The sequence below is a fragment of the Mobula birostris genome, chromosome 11 (assembly GCF_030028105.1).
Source record: "Mobula birostris isolate sMobBir1 chromosome 11, sMobBir1.hap1, whole genome shotgun sequence".
NCBI classification, from domain to species: domain Eukaryota; kingdom Metazoa; phylum Chordata; class Chondrichthyes; order Myliobatiformes; family Myliobatidae; genus Mobula; species Mobula birostris.
The window spans coordinates 8,684,824-8,702,500 of NC_092380.1; the positions used below are offsets into that span (position 1 = coordinate 8,684,824).

General features: G+C 47.1%; 1 protein-coding gene across 1 annotated transcript in view; it reads left to right on the top strand.

The window, feature by feature from the left end:
• LOC140205397 (voltage-dependent T-type calcium channel subunit alpha-1I-like) overlaps window positions 1-17,677 on the top strand; it is a 426,562-nt gene that overhangs the window by 169,664 nt on the left and 239,221 nt on the right. The window lies entirely within an intron of this gene.

Genomic DNA, 17,677 nt, shown 5'->3' on the forward strand with positions numbered 1-17,677 from the left:
GAAGGGGACTGGTTTATCATGCTATTTGAGAAAAAAAATAAGCTCCAGTTATTCGCAAAACCCTTATGTCTGGACTAGAGAGTCTTACAGTTTGGACGAGCTGGGGCTTTTCTCTTTGTGATGAAGGAGGATGGAAGTGACTTGATAGAGGTATACAAGATGATACAGAGGTATCAAAAGCGTTAATAACCGAGACTTTTTCCCAGGGTGCAAATGGCTGATACAAGGGGACATAATTTTAAGGTGATTGGAGGAAAGTATAGGAGAGATGTCAGAGTTAGGTTTTATATAGAGAGCGTAGAAGGTCCATGGAATGCCCTGCCAGGGGCAGTGGTAGAGGCAGATACTTTAGGAGCATTTAAGAAACTCTTAGATGGGCACATGGGTGATAGAAAAAATTAGAGCTATGTAGGAGGGAAGGGTTAGATTGATCTTGGAGTTGGTTAGAAAGGCGGTACAACATCATGAATTGAAGGGCCTGTACTAAGCTGTAGTATCCTATGTTCTGTGTTCTTTCACGTGAGCAGATAGCTGGTCTCTTTGAATAGTGTCTGTAGGGGTTGGTATTGAAGGTGAGGTTAGGGAGGTTTGTTGCTGGAAGGCAGATGTATGAGAGATTGGGGTTGTCAGCACTGAGCACTTGCCTTGACACTGAGGACAGGACGGGGTGGAGAAAATAAGGGTGTGGGGTGGTGGAGGTTTGTGAATGTTGGCAGAAGGGATGAGTGATAATGGAATGTTGTCTTTGGAGACATTAGAACTTGCCTTTTGGGTTTGAGGGGTATGAGAGCATCAGAGAAGGAAATGGAGTGTTAACCTCCAGGGTATTGGGGACACGGGACATTGGTGGAGGGCTGAGGGTTTGAGGATTAGCCTTGTTTGTATTAGGGCATTGATGGGAGGCCCTAGAGTCGGAGGGTTGGCCTTGTGTGTTTGATGGCAGGGCCCAGGGTCTGAGGATTAGCCTTGTGTGTATGAGGGTGTTGATGGAGGTGATACACATCGGAGGGGAAGTTATTGGCTGGGGTGTTGGTGCATGGTAGGGAAGGGTCAATCTAGCTCTCGATTAACCTCGCAACTTATCTTCGGTGTCACAATCCACCCTCTCCCGCAAACATTAACATTGCAATTAGCAACATGGATGTGGATATTATTATAGATACAAAATGTGCATCCATGTGCAAACAAGAGGTGAAATTTCCAGTCCAAGGGTAGGCTAATGAAGAAAATCAGTAAACTCTGTGCTCTTTGATTTGATCTGATGGAAACGACACATTTCACTGCATGTTTCGATGTACATGTACCAAATGATCTTTAATGAATGTCCCATTATCTTGTAACTGCCTCTGCTCATTCAGAACCTCCCTCTGAGAGAAACGTCTTGACATTTCCTCTGCTGTGGCCTCTTAGGTATTTACATTTTAGTAAGATTACCCCTCATTCTTCTAAGCTTCACAGAGCACAATTCCCTCGTTCCATGACTTAGCCTGGTGAATCTCTTTTGGATAGTTTCCAATGCTTGTATAGTCTTCCGTAAATAGGGAGACCAAAACTGTATACAGTACTCCAAAGTGCAGCCTTCGATGCATCCTGTAGACCCCTACAGGTAAAGCCTAAATTGCCGTTTTGGTTCATAATTACTTGCATTGCCCACATTGTTTTTATGTTTCACACACAGGAACACCTAGATCCCTCTGCACTCCGCTCATTTGTAGTTTCTCTCCATTTAGAAAATGCTTTTGATTCCTCCTCAGGTAGTCTCCAACCTGATGGGTATGAACAACGATTTCTCTAACTTCCAGTAATTGCACCCCTCTCCCAACTACACCGTTCCCCATTCCTGTTTTCTTCTCTCGCCTTATCCCCTTACCTGACCACGACCTCCTTCTGGTGCACCTCCTCCTTCACCTTATTCCATGGTCTCCTGCCCTCTGCTATCAGATTCCTCCTTCTCCAGCCTTTTATCTCTTTCACCAATCAAATTCCCAGCTCTTTACTTCACCCCCTCCCCGTCTCCCTGTTTCACCTATCACCTACCACCTTGTACTTCATCCTTCCCTCCCCCCACCTTCCTAATCTGACTTCTCTTTTTTTTCCTGGTCCTGATGAAGGGTCTCAGCCCAAAACATCGACTGCTTACTGTTTTCCATAGACGCTGTCTGACCTGCTGCGTTCCTCCAGCATTCTATGTGTGTGTTGCTTTTAGACTGCCAGCATCCGCAGATTTTTTTGTGTTGTTGATTCCTCCTCTGCCTGCTTCAGATTCATATTCAGGTTCAGGTTCAGGTTCAAGTTCAGATTTAGATACAGATTCACCACTTTCATATCGAAACATACAGTAAAATGCGTTGTTCGCATACATCACAGGTACAGCCCTCCCATCCGTTGAGCACGTCTACATGAAACGCTGTCGTAGGAAAGCAGCGTCCGTTATCAGGGACCCCCACCACCCAGGCCATGCTCTTTTCTCGCTGCTGCCATCAGGTAGAAGGTGCAAGAGCCACAGGACTCACACCACCAGGTTCAAGAACAGTTACTACCCCTCGACCATCAGGTTCTTGAACAAAAGGAGATAACTGCACTCACTAGCCCCATCATTGAGATGTTCCCACAACCAATGATCTCACTTTAAGGACTCTTTATCTCGTGTTAAATCATGTTCTCATTTTTTATTGCTATTTATTTATATTTGCATTTGCACAGTTTGTTGTCTTCTTTATTCTGGTTGGTCTTTCATTGATCCAGTTATAGTTACTATTCTATACATTTGCGGAGTATGCCCGCAAGAAAATGGATCTCAGGGCTGTATATAGTGACATATATGTACTTTGATAATAAATCCACTCTGAACTTTGACCCAACACTGTCCAACGATGTGCTGGGGGCAGCCCACAAGTGCTGCCACACATTCCGGTGCCAGCGTAGCTCGCCCACAAACAACGCAACACAAGTAGCGACCTCGGAAAATCAAAACAACAACAACAACAGCCAAACAAGCCCCTTTCCCACCCACCCACCTGCTCTCACCAGGCGGCAGTTCACCGGATCGATTCCTGGGATGGTGGGCCTGCTGGAGTCAAGGGGAGGCCGGGCCGGTGCGCAGGGGGGAGGAGGGAGCTGAGGACCGCGCTGACAGATGTCCACTGGCTGGTTGAGCGTCGCACAAAGGCTGGTAGAGTCTGGTTCGGTCAAATGCACAGTCTCTTGTGTAAATATGTGGAAGCACTGACCACTGAGGAGAGGTTAGAATGAACATCAGACTTCCAGTGACTGTCCACGTGTACAAAGAAACGTGTTCCGCTTGATAATAAATGTCACATCTCACACCTGAACCCACTCACCCGAACAGCCTACATTTATTTCACAGGCCAAATACTCTCATCATCACAGGCACTCCGTATATTTCTTTTTTCACACATGCTGTCCTGAGTGTTTCCAGAAATTTCTGTTTTCAGAAATACAACTCGCTAGCATTTTAATTCTTTCCCTCTCCAGGTGAGTACCGGTGTTTACTTTGAATTCTGGCTTGCAGTCTTGTTCATTTGTGGTGAAGCCTCCTCAAGTGGGGAGTTAGGAGTTGGTCTCCCTCCAATCCAAGCTGCTTGCAGAGAGGTGGATTGCGGAAAGCAAATGAAGCTGCCAGGAGATAGGCTGCAATCTCTCCCAGACACTAGAGTTCCTCTTGTGCGTCACAACACAACTTTCATCACACTGCAGGCAGCTTGTGATTCATTTGTGTATCGATGCCTGAAATGTTGAAAATGACTCAATCAATGAGAGCTTCATGAGAGCACACTCTGTGTAGCTGAACAGACACACTACAGCACACTACATCACACTACATCACACACTGTGTGGAGCTGAACAGACACACTACATCACACTCTGTGTAGAGCTGAACAGGCACACTACATCACACACTGTGTAGAGCTGAACAGACACAGACAGACACACTACATCACACTCTGTGTAGAGCTGAACAGAAACACACAGACACACTGCATCACACTCTGTGTAGAGCTGAACAGACACACACAGACACACTACATCACACTCTGTGTAGAGCTGAACAGGCGTACACAGGCACACTACATCACACTCTGCGTAGAGCTGAACAGACACACTGCATCACAATCTGTGTAGAGCTGAACAGGCACACTACATCACACTCTGTGTAGAGCTGAACAGGCACACACAGGCACACTACATCACACTCTGTGTAGAGCTGAACAGACACACTGCATCACACTCTGTGTAGAGCTGAACAGGCACACTACATCACACTCTGTGTAGAGCTGAACAGGCACACACAGGCACACTATATCACACTCTGTGTAGAGCTGAACAGACACACACAGACACACTAGCATCACACTCTGTGTAGAGCTGAACAGACACACTACATCACACTCTGTGTAGAGCTGAACAGACACACTACATCACACTCTGTGTTGAGCTGAACAGACACACTACATCACACTCTGTGTAGAGCTGAACAGGCGTACACAGGCACACTACATCACACTCTTTGTGGAGCTGAACAGGCCCACTACATCACACTCTGTGTAGAGCTGAACAGACACACAAAGACACACTACATCACACTCTGTGTAGAGCTGAACAGGCACACACAGGCACACGACATCACACTCTGTGTAGAGCTGAACACACACACACAGACACACTGCATCACACTCTGTGTAGAGCTGAACAGACACACACAGACACACTACATCACACTCTGTGTAGAGCTGAACAGGCACACTACATCACACTCTGTGTAGAGCTGAACAGGCACACACAGGCACACTACATCACACTCTGTGTAGAGCTGAACAGACACACTGCATCACACTCTGTGTAGAGCTGAACAGGCACACTACATCACACTCTGTGTAGAGCTGAACAGGCACACACAGGCACACTATATCACACTCTGTGTAGAGCTGAACAGACACACACAGACACACTACATAACACTCTGTGTAGAGCTGAACAGACACACTACATCACACTCTGTGTAGAGCTGAACAGACACACTACATCACACTCTGTGTGGAGCTGAACAGGCACACACAGGCGCACTACATCACACTCTGTGTAGAGCTGAACAGGCGTACACAGGCACACGACATCACACTCTGTGTAGAGCTGAACAGACACACAAAGACACACTACAACACACTCTGTGTAGAGCTGAACAGGCACACACAGGCACACGACATCACACTCTGTGTAGAGCTGAACAGACACACACAGACACACTACATCACACTCTGTGTAGAGCTGAACAGGCACACTACATTACACTCTGTGTAGAGCTGAACAGGCACACACAGACACACTACATCACACTCTGTGTAGAGCTGAACAGACACACTGCATCACACTCTGTGTAGAGCTGAACAGACACACACAGACACACTACATCACACTCTGTGTAGAGCTGAACAGGCACACTACATCACACTCTGTGTAGAGCTGAACAGGCACACACAGACACACTACATCACACTCTGTGTGGAGCTGAACAGGCACACACAGGCGCACTACATCACACTCTGTGTAGAGCTGAACAGGCGTACACAGGCACACTACATCACACTCTTTGTGGAGCTGAACAGGCCCACTACATCACACTCTGTGTAGAGCTGAACAGACACACAAAGACACACTACATCACACTCTGTGTAGAGCTGAACAGGCACACACAGGCACACTACATCACACTCTGTGTGGAGCTGAACAGGCCCAATACATCACACTCTGTGTAGAGCTGAACAGACACACACAGACACACTGCATCACACTCTGTGTAGAGCTGAACAGACACACACAGACACACTGCATCACACTCTGTGTAGAGCTGAACAGACACACACAGACACACTACATCCAACTCTGTGTAGAGCTGAACAGGCACACTACATCACACTCTGTGTAGAGCTGAACAGGCACACACAGACACACTACATCACACTCTGTGTAGAGCTGAACAGACACACACAGACACACTGCATCACACTCTGTGTAGAGCTGAACAGACACACACAGACACACTACATCACACTCTGTGTAGAGCTGAACAGGCACACTACATCACACTCTGTGTAGAGCTGAACAGGCACACACAGACACACTACATCACACTCTGTGTAGAGCTGAACAGACACACTAGCATCACACTGTCTAGAGCTGAACAGACACACTACATCACACTCTGTGTAGAGCTGAACAGACACACTACATCACACTCTGTGTAGAGCTGAACAGACACACTACATAACACTCTGTGTAGAGCTCAACAGACACACTACATCACACTCTGTGTGGAGCTGAACAGGCACACACAGGCGCACTACATCACACTCTGTGTAGAGCTGAACAGGCGTACACAGGCACACTACATCACACTCTTTGTGGAGCTGATCAGGCCCACTACATCACACTCTGTGTAGAGCTGAACAGACACACAAAGACACACTACATCACACTCTGTGTAGAGCTGAACAGGCACACACAGGCACACTACATCACACTCTGTGTGGAGCTGAACAGGCCCACTACATCACACTCTGTGTAGAGCTGAACAGACACACTACATCACACTCTGTGTAGAGCTGAACAGACACACACAGACACACTGCATCACACTCTGTGTAGAGCTGAACAGACACACACAGACACACTACATCACACTCTGTGTAGAGCTGAACAGGCACACTACATCACACTCTGTGTAGAGCTGAACAGACACACTACATCACACTCTGTGAAGAGCTGAACAGACACACTACATCACACTCTGTGTGGAGCTGAACAGACACACTACATCACACTGTGTGTAGAGCTGAACAGACACACTAGCATCACACTCTGTGTAGAGCTGAACAGACACACTACATCACACTCTGTGTAGAGCTGAACAGACACACTACATCACACTCTGTGTAGAGCTGAACAGACACACTACATAACACTTTGTGTAGAGCTGAACAGACACACTACATCACACTCTGTGTAGAGCTGAACAGACACACTACATCACACTCTGTGTGGAGCTGAACAGGCACACACAGGCGCACTACATCACACTCTGTGTAGAGCTGAACAGGACCACACAGGCACACTACATCACACTCTGTGTAGAGCTGAACAGGCGTACACAGGCACACTACATCACACTCTGTGTAGAGCTGAACAGACACACTACATCACACTCTGTGTGGAGCTGAACATACACACACAGACACACTACATCACACTCTGTGTAGAGCTGAACAGACATACACAGACACACTGCATCACACTCTGTATAGAGCTGAACAGACACACACAGACACACTACATCACAGTCTCTGTAGCTGAACAGGCACACACAGGCACAGTACATCACACTCCGTGTAGAGCTGAACAGACACACTTCATCACACTCTGTGTAGAGCTGAACAGACACACTACATCACACTCTGTGTAGAGCTGAACAGACACACTACATCACACTCTGTGTAGAGCTGAACAGACACACACAGACACACTACATCACACTCTGTGTAGAGCTGAACAGACACAATACATCACGCACTGTGTGGAGCTGAACAGACACACTACATCACACTATGTGTAGAGCTGAACAAGCACACACAGGCACACTACATCACACTCTGTGTAGAGCTGAACAGACACACTACATCACACTCTGTGTAGAGCTGAACAGACACACTACATCACACTCTGTGTAGAGCTGAACAGACACACACAGACACACTACATCACACTCTGTGTAGAGCTGAACAGACACACTACATCACACTCTGTGTAGAGCTGAACAGACACACTACATCACAATCTGTGTGGAGCTGAACAAACACATTAAATCACAATCTGTGTGGAACTGAACAGACTCACTACATCACACTCTGTGTAGCCGAACAGACACACTACATCACACTCTGTGTAGAGCTGAACAGGCACACTACATCACACTGTGTGTAGAGCTGAACATACGCATACAGACACACTACATCACACTCTGTGTGGAGCTGAACAGGCCCACTACATCACACTCTGTTTAGAGCTGAACAGATACACTACATCACACTCTGTGTAGAGCTGAACAGACACACTACATCACACTCTGTGTAGAGCTGAACAGACACACTACATCACACTCTGTGTGGAGCTGAACAGACACACTACATCACACTCTGTGTAGAGCTGAACAGATACACTACATCACACTCTGTGTAGAGCTGAACAGATACACTACATCACGCACTGTGTAGAGCTGAACAGACCCACTACATCATACACTGTGTACAGCTGAACAAGCACACACAGGGACACTACATCACACACTGTGTGGAGCTGAACAGACACACTACATCACACTCTGTGTAGATCTGAACAGACACACTACATCACACTCTGTGTAGATCTGAACAGACACACTACATCACACTCTGTGTAGATCTGAACAGACACACTACATCACACTCTGTGTAGAGCTGAACAGACACACTACATCACACTCTGTGTAGAGCTGAACAGACACACTTCATCACACTCTGTGTGGAGCTGAACAGGCACACAAAGGCACACTACATCCCTCTCTGTGTAGAGCTGAACAGACACACACAGACACACTACATCACACTCTGTGTGGAGCTGAACAGACACACTACATCACACTCTGTGTAGAGCTGAACAGACACACACAGACACACTACATCACACTCTGTGTGGAGCTGAACAGACACACTACATCACACACTGTGTAGAGCTGAACAAGCACACACAGGCACACTACATCACACTCTGTGTGGAGCTGAACAGGCACACTACATCACACTCTGTGTAGAGCTGAACAGGCACACACAGGCACACTACGTCACACTCTGTGTAGAGCTGAACAGGCCTACACAGGCACACTACATCACACTCTGTGTGGAGCTGAATAGACACACACAGACACACTACATCACACTCTGTGTGGAGCTGAACAGGCACACTACATCACACTCTGTGTAGAGCTAAACAGGCACACTACATCACACTCTGTGTGGAGCTGAACAGGCACACTACATCACACTCTGTGTAGAGCTGAACAGACACACTACATCACACTCTGTGTGGAGCTGAACAGACACACTACATCACACTCTGTGTGGAGCTGAACAGATACACTACATCATACTCTGTGTAGAGCTGAACAGACACACTACATCACACTCTGTGTAGAGCTGAACAGACACACTACATCACACTCTGTGTAGAGCTGAACAGGCACACTACATCACACTGTGTGTAGAGCTGAACAGGCCCACTACATCACACTCTGTGTGGAGCTGAACAGGCCCACTACATCACACTGTGTTTAGAGCTGAACAGACCCACGACATCACACTCTGTGTAGAGCTGAACAGACACACTACATCACACTCTGTGTAGAGCTAAACAGGCACACTACATCACACTCTGTGTGGAGCTGAACAGGCAGACTACATCACACTCTGTGTAGAGCTGAACAGACACACTACATCACACTCTGTGTAGAGCTGAACAGACACACTACATCACACTCTGTGTAGAGCTGAACAGACACACTTCATCACACTCTGTGTAGAGCTGAACAGACACACTGCATAACACTCTGTGTAGAGCTGAACAGACACACTACATCACACTGTGTGTGGAGCTGAACAGACACACTACATCACACTCTGTGTAGAGCTGAACAGGCACACTACATCACACTCTGTGTAGAGCTGATCAGACACACTACATCACACTCTGTGTAGAGCTGAACATACGCATACAGACTCACTACATCACACTCTGTGTGGAGCTGAACAGGCCCACTACATCACACTCTGTTTAGAGCTGATCAGACACACACAGACACACTACATCACACTCTGTGTAGAGCTGATCAGACACACACAGACACACTACATCACACTCTGTGTAGAGCTGAACAGACACACTACATCACACTCTGTGTGGAGCTGAACAGACACACTACATCACACTCTGTGTAGAGCTGAACAGACACACTTCATCACACTCTGTGTGGAGCTGAACAGGCACACAAAGGCACACTACATCACACTCTCTGTAGAGCTGAACAGGCACACTACATCACACTCTGTGTAGAGCTGAACAGGCACACTACATCACACTCTGTGTAGAGCTGAACAGACACACTACATCACACTCTGTGTGGAGCTGAACAGGCCCACTACATCACACTCTGTTTATAGCTGAACAGACCCACTACATCACACTCTGTGTAGAGCTGAACAGACACACTACATCACACTCTGTGTAGAGCTGAACAGACACACTACATCACACTCTGTGTGGAGCTGAACAGATACACTACATCACACTCTGTGTAGAGCTGAACAGACACACTACATCACACTCTGTGTAGAGCTGAACAGACACACTACATCACACTCTGTGTAGAGCTGAACAGACCCACTACATCACACACTGTGTACAACTGAACAAGCACACACAGGGACACTACATCACACACTCTGTGGAGCTGAACAGGCACACTACATCACACTCTGTGTAGCTGAACAGACACACTAGATCACACTCTGTGTAGAGCTGAACAGGCACACTACATCACACTCTGTGTGGAGCTGAACAGGCACACACAGACACACTACATCACACACTGTGTGGAGCTGAACAGATACACTACATCATACTCTGTGTTGAGCTGAACAGACACATTAAATCACAATCTGTGTGGAGCTGAACAGACCCACTACATCACAATCTGTGTAGAGCTGAACAGACACACTACATCACACTCTATGTAGAGCTGAACAGGCACACTACATCACACTCTGTGTACGGCTGAACAGACACAAACAGATACACTACATCACACTCTGTGTAGAGCTGAGCAGACACAGTACATCACACTCTGTGTGGAGCTGAACAGACACACTAAATCACACTTTGTGTAGAGCTGAAGAGACCCACTACATCACACACTGTGTAGAGCTGAACAAGCACACACAGGGACACTACATCACACACTGTGTGGAGCTGAACAGGCACACTACACCACACTCTGTGTAGCTGAACAGGCACACTACATCACACTCTGTGTAGAGCTGAACAGGCGTACACAGACACACTACATCAACCTCTGTGTAGAGCTGAACAGGCACACTACATCACACTCTGTGTAGAGCTGAACAGACACACTACATCACACTCTGTGTAGAGCTGAACAGACACACACAGACACACTTCATCACACTCTGTGTGGAGCTGAACAGGCACACTACATCACACTCTGTGTAGAGCTGAACAGGCACACTACATCACACACTGTGTGGAGCTGAACAGACACACTACATCACACTCTGTGTAGAGCTGAACAGACACACTACATCACACTCTGTGTGGAGCTGAACAGACACACTACATCACACTCTGTGTAGAGCTGAACAGACACACTACATCACAATCTGTGTGGAGCTGAACAGACACATTAAATCACAATCTCTGTGGAGCTGAACAGACACACTACATCACACTCTGTGTAGAGGTGAACAGGCGTACACAGGCACACTACATCACACTCTTTGTGAAGCTGAACAGGCACACTACATCACACTTTGTGTAGAGCTGAACAGACACACTACATCACACTCTCTGTAGAGCTGAACAGGCACACAAAGGCACACTACATCACACTCTGTGTAGAGCTGAACAGATGCACACAGACACACTACATCACACTCTGTGTGGAGCTGAACAGGCACAATACATCACACTCTGTGTAGAGCTGAACAGACACACTACATCACAATCTGTGTGGAGCTGAACAGACACACTACATCACACTCTTTGTGAAGCTGAATAGACACACTACATCACACTCTGTGTAGCTGAACAGGCACACACAGACACACTACATCACACTCTGTGTGGAGATGAACAGACACACACAGGCATACTACATCACACACTGTGTGGAGCTGATCAGATACACTACATCACACTCTGTGTAGAGCTGAACAGACACACTACATCACACTCTGTGTAGAGCTGAACAGACACACTACATCACACTCTGTGTGGAGCTGAACAGACACACTACATCACACTCTGTGTAGAGCTGAACAGATACACTACATCACACTCTGTGTAGAGCTGAACAGATACACTACATCACGCACTGTGTAGAGCTGAACAGACCCACTACATCATACACTGTGTACAGCTGAACAAGCACACACAGGGACACTACATCACACACTGTGTGGAGCTGAACAGACACACTACATCACACTCTGTGTAGATCTGAACAGACACACTACATCACACTCTGTGTAGATCTGAACAGACACACTACATCACACTCTGTGTAGATCTGAACAGACACACTACATCACACTCTGTGTAGAGCTGAACAGACACACTACATCACACTCTGTGTAGAGCTGAACAGACACACTTCATCACACTCTGTGTAGAGCTGAACAGACACACTGCATAACACTCTGTGTAGAGCTGAACAGACACACTACATCACACTGTGTGTGGAGCTGAACAGACACACTACATCACACTCTGTGTAGAGCTGAACAGGCACACTACATCACACTCTGTGTAGAGCTGATCAGACACACTACATCACACTCTGTGTAGAGCTGAACATACGCATACAGACTCACTACATCACACTCTGTGTGGAGCTGAACAGGCCCACTACATCACACTCTGTTTAGAGCTGATCAGACACACACAGACACACTACATCACACTCTGTGTAGAGCTGATCAGACACACACAGACACACTACATCACACTCTGTGTAGAGCTGAACAGACACACTACATCACACTCTGTGTGGAGCTGAACAGACACACTACATCACACTCTGTGTAGAGCTGAACAGACACACTTCATCACACTCTGTGTGGAGCTGAACAGGCACACAAAGGCACACTACATCACACTCTCTGTAGAGCTGAACAGGCACACTACATCACACTCTGTGTAGAGCTGAACAGGCACACTACATCACACTCTGTGTAGAGCTGAACAGACACACTACATCACACTCTGTGTGGAGCTGAACAGGCCCACTACATCACACTCTGTTTATAGCTGAACAGACCCACTACATCACACTCTGTGTAGAGCTGAACAGACACACTACATCACACTCTGTGTAGAGCTGAACAGACACACTACATCACACTCTGTGTGGAGCTGAACAGATACACTACATCACACTCTGTGTAGAGCTGAACAGACACACTACATCACACTCTGTGTAGAGCTGAACAGACACACTACATCACACTCTGTGTAGAGCTGAACAGACCCACTACATCACACACTGTGTACAACTGAACAAGCACACACAGGGACACTACATCACACACTCTGTGGAGCTGAACAGGCACACTACATCACACTCTGTGTAGCTGAACAGACACACTAGATCACACTCTGTGTAGAGCTGAACAGGCACACTACATCACACTCTGTGTGGAGCTGAACAGGCACACACAGACACACTACATCACACACTGTGTGGAGCTGAACAGATACACTACATCATACTCTGTGTTGAGCTGAACAGACACATTAAATCACAATCTGTGTGGAGCTGAACAGACCCACTACATCACAATCTGTGTAGAGCTGAACAGACACACTACATCACACTCTATGTAGAGCTGAACAGGCACACTACATCACACTCTGTGTACGGCTGAACAGACACAAACAGATACACTACATCACACTCTGTGTAGAGCTGAGCAGACACAGTACATCACACTCTGTGTGGAGCTGAACAGACACACTAAATCACACTTTGTGTAGAGCTGAAGAGACCCACTACATCACACACTGTGTAGAGCTGAACAAGCACACACAGGGACACTACATCACACACTGTGTGGAGCTGAACAGGCACACTACACCACACTCTGTGTAGCTGAACAGGCACACTACATCACACTCTGTGTAGAGCTGAACAGGCGTACACAGACACACTACATCAACCTCTGTGTAGAGCTGAACAGGCACACTACATCACACTCTGTGTAGAGCTGAACAGACACACTACATCACACTCTGTGTAGAGCTGAACAGACACACACAGACACACTTCATCACACTCTGTGTGGAGCTGAACAGGCACACTACATCACACTCTGTGTAGAGCTGAACAGGCACACTACATCACACACTGTGTGGAGCTGAACAGACACACTACATCACACTCTGTGTAGAGCTGAACAGACACACTACATCACACTCTGTGTGGAGCTGAACAGACACACTACATCACACTCTGTGTAGAGCTGAACAGACACACTACATCACAATCTGTGTGGAGCTGAACAGACACATTAAATCACAATCTCTGTGGAGCTGAACAGACACACTACATCACACTCTGTGTAGAGCTGAACAGATGCACACAGACACACTACATCACACTCTGTGTGGAGCTGAACAGGCACAATACATCACACTCTGTGTAGAGCTGAACAGACACACTACATCACAATCTGTGTGGAGCTGAACAGACACACTACATCACACTCTTTGTGAAGCTGAATAGACACACTACATCACACTCTGTGTAGCTGAACAGGCACACACAGACACACTACATCACACTCTGTGTGGAGATGAACAGACACACACAGGCATACTACATCACACACTGTGTGGAGCTGATCAGATACACTACATCACACTCTGTGTAGAGCTGAACAGACACACTACATCACACTCTGTGTAGAGCTGAACAGACACACTACATCACACTCTGTGTGGAGCTGAACAGACACACTACATCACACTCTGTGTAGAGCTGAACAGATACACTACATCACACTCTGTGTAGAGCTGAACAGATACACTACATCACGCACTGTGTAGAGCTGAACAGACCCACTACATCATACACTGTGTACAGCTGAACAAGCACACACAGGGACACTACATCACACACTGTGTGGAGCTGAACAGACACACTACATCACACTCTGTGTAGATCTGAACAGACACACTACATCACACTCTGTGTAGATCTGAACAGACACACTACATCACACTCTGTGTAGATCTGAACAGACACACTACATCACACTCTGTGTAGAGCTGAACAGACACACTACATCACACTCTGTGTAGAGCTGAACAGACACACTTCATCACACTCTGTGTGGAGCTGAACAGGCACACAAAGGCACACTACATCCCTCTCTGTGTAGAGCTGAACAGACACACACAGACACACTACATCACACTCTGTGTGGAGCTGAACAGACACACTACATCACACTCTGTGTAGAGCTGAACAGACACACACAGACACACTACATCACACTCTGTGTGGAGCTGAACAGACACACTACATCACACACTGTGTAGAGCTGAACAAGCACACACAGGCACACTACATCACACTCTGTGTGGAGCTGAACAGGCACACTACATCACACTCTGTGTAGAGCTGAACAGGCACACACAGGCACACTACATCACACTCTGTGTAGAGCTGAACAGGCCTACACAGGCACACTACATCACACTCTGTGTGGAGCTGAATAGACACACACAGACACACTACATCACACTCTGTGTGGAGCTGAACAGGCACACTACATCACACTCTGTGTAGAGCTAAACAGGCACACTACATCACACTCTGTGTGGAGCTGAACAGGCACACTACATCACACTCTGTGTAGAGCTGAACAGACACAGTACATCACACTCTGTGTGGAGCTGAACAGACACACTACATCACACTCTGTGTGGAGCTGAACAGATACACTACATCATACTCTGTGTAGAGCTGAACAGACACACTACATCACACTCTGTGTAGAGCTGAACAGACACACTACATCACACTCTGTGTAGAGCTGAACAGGCACACTACATCACACTGTGTGTAGAGCTGAACAGGCCCACTACATCACACTCTGTGTGGAGCTGAACAGGCCCACTACATCACACTGTGTTTAGAGCTGAACAGACCCACGACATCACACTCTGTGTAGAGCTGAACAGACACACTACATCACACTCTGTGTAGAGCTAAACAGGCACACTACATCACACTCTGTGTGGAGCTGAACAGGCAGACTACATCACACTCTGTGTAGAGCTGAACAGACACACTACATCACACTCTGTGTAGAGCTGAACAGACACACTACATCACACTCTGTGTAGAGCTGAACAGACACACTTCATCACACTCTGTGTACAGCTGAACAGACACACTGCATCACACTCTGTGTAGAGCTGAACAGACACACTACATCACACTGTGTGTGGAGCTGAACAGACACACTACATCACACTCTGTGTAGAGCTGAACAGGCACACTACATCACACTCTGTGTAGAGCTGATCAGACACACTACATCACACTCTGTGTAGAGCTGAACATACGCATACAGACTCACTACATCACACTCTGTGTGGAACTGAACAGGCCCACTACATCACACTCTGTTTAGAGCTGATCAGACACACACAGACACACTACATCACACTCTGTGTAGAGCTGATCAGACACACACAGACACACTACATCACACTCTGTGTAGAGCTGAACAGACACACTACATCACACTCTGTGTGGAGCTGAACAGACACACTACATCACACTCTGTGTAGAGCTGAACAGACACACTTCATCACACTCTGTGTGGAGCTGAACAGGCACACAAAGGCACACTACATCACACTCTCTGTAGAGCTGAACAGGCACACTACATCACACTCTGTGTAGAGCTGAACAGGCACACTACATCACACTCTGTGTAGAGCTGAACAGACACACTACATCACACTCTGTGTGGAGCTGAACAGGCCCACTACATCACACTCTGTTTATAGCTGAACAGACCCACTACATCACACTCTGTGTAGAGCTGAACAGACACACTACATCACACTCTGTGTAGAGCTGAACAGACACACTACATCACACTCTGTGTGGAGCTGAACAGATACACTACATCACACTCTGTGTAGAGCTGAACAGACACACTACATCACACTCTGTGTAGAGCTGAACAGACACACTACATCACACTCTGTGTAGAGCTGAACAGGCACACTACATCACACTCTGTGTAGAGCTGAACAGACACACTACATCACACTCTGTGTGGAGCTGAACAGGCCCACTACATCACACTCTGTTTATAGCTGAACAGACCCACTACATCACACTCTGTGTAGAGCTGAACAGACACACTACATCACACTCTGTGTAGAGCTGAACAGACACACTACATCACACTCTGTGTGGAGCTGAACAGATACACTACATCACACTCTGTGTAGAGCTGAACAGACACACTACATCACACTCTGTGTAGAGCTGAACAGACACACTACATCACACTCTGTGTAGAGCTGAACAGACCCACTACATCACACACTGTGTACAACTGAACAAGCACACACAGGGACACTACATCACACACTCTGTGGAGCTGAACAGGCACACTACATCACACTCTGTGTAGCTGAACAGACACACTAGATCACACTCTGTGTAGAGCTGAACAGGCACACTACATCACACTCTGTGTGGAGCTGAACAGGCACACACAGACACACTACATCACACACTGTGTGGAGCTGA